Source organism: Varanus komodoensis, unplaced genomic scaffold (assembly GCF_004798865.1).
Source record: "Varanus komodoensis strain SLA01 unplaced genomic scaffold, ASM479886v1 scaffold43, whole genome shotgun sequence".
NCBI classification, from domain to species: domain Eukaryota; kingdom Metazoa; phylum Chordata; class Lepidosauria; order Squamata; family Varanidae; genus Varanus; species Varanus komodoensis.
In genome coordinates this window covers 8,197,803-8,199,383 of record NW_025335985.1, presented here as the reverse complement: position 1 = coordinate 8,199,383, position 1,581 = coordinate 8,197,803, and positions in this window count along the sequence as shown.

Below are 1,581 nucleotides of genomic sequence, written 5' to 3'. Positions count from 1 at the left end.
CGCCGGGCAGGCAGCGTGGCTGCAGCGGCGCGCGGGGCGTCTTGGCGCCGCCGCTCGCGTCGCGCGCCGTGCCGGCTCCGGGCATTTTGCCGCCTCGGCGAGGCAGGGCCCGGGTGACGCGCGCCCCCGCCCGGCGGGGACGGCGAGCGCAAAGCGCGCCGCGCCCACGGGAAGCCCGCGCGTGGCCCGGTGCCGCTGCCTGCCCTCTTTCGAAGGTGTCCCCAGCGGGAGCCCTCCGTCCGCCTCGCGGAAGGCACCCGCATGGCTCACGGCCTTCCCTTTTGCTCGCCCGAGTCCCCCCTTGTGGGCGACCGCCTGGCGTGCCGGGAGGGCCCATGCCGCACCCCACAGCCACGCCTGCCCTCTGCAGGCTTGCAGTGCCACGGAGGCCCTGCCACCCGCCCACCCGCCTTCCTTCTCTGCCCCCTGCTCTCCGCAAAGCCTCCCGGGTGGGTCACTCGCGCCCCGGCTCACGGGTCCCCGTTACGGTAGTGGAGAATTGGTGGCGCCGCGCCGCACAACAACGGCTCCTTAAAGCGGTTGTCACACCTTGCTAGACCTCCCGGGGGACCCCCACGCTGGGGTTAGACCTGGCAGGGCGTGATTTCAGGGGGGCCACAGCACGGGGGTGCTCGGCCGCAGGCCTCTGCCAGGCGCCCGTGGTTTGGCACTCACAGGCAGCCGTGGACACTTCTCCTGGCCACGGCTGTGCAGGAGGCGGAGGCTGGGTGCGGGGTGTTACTCTCTCTGCCTTCAGACCCAGCAAAGCACTGGCCACTGGTTCCCCTTCTGTGCTCCAGAAAGAGAGGACTACGGCCTTGGGCAGCCCCCTTGCGGCCCTGGCTGCACCGCAGAGCGTTTGGTGGGCTTGCCTCCCGGCCACCACGCTCAGAAACCACCTCCAAAAGGGGTCCCTGTGGGCACTGCCACCTTCGCTGGGAGAATTCAGAGAAATCCTGGCAGAAGAGGTGGCTCATATGTGCCCTTGTGTTCTCAAAGTAGCTGCACCCCTTTCTCAGAAAGCACCCGAATCGCAGGCCGGGTTCAGCACTCGCTGTAACTTGAAGCAGCGGGAAGAGAAGCACCACTCTGTGGAGCCGCCAGGGCTACGCTTCTGCCGACCAGGAAGAGCTGATACAGCTGCCAGATGAACAGCGCTGCGATCACCCTGCTCTGCAAGCCCGACCCGGCAGGGGAGGCTGGCGGCGGCTTCCGACTGTTGTGTCCCTCTCCTGTCATCACTGCATTGCACCGAGCCCCCTCTGCAGAGCTCTCCCCTTCCTGCGTTCCCCTTATTTCGCCATCAGCTGCCCAGCTGCTGAGCCCATGTGACTCAGAACCTGTAAGACCCTCTGTACATGTTCTGGAAGCTTGCAGTCGGCCTGGCCTCTCCCCAGAAGCGCTGTTGTAAGTCTGGCTTCTCTGCAGAGGGGGTCCTAACCCCCACCACCGAACCGTCCCTCCCCAGCTCGCTGCAGAGGCGCCCCCAGCCCCGCACGCACACACGAGGCGTGCCCACAGCCACCGGCCTTTATTGCCTTCGGCCTGCACCGCAGGCCACTCCCGACTCGGCGCACGCGC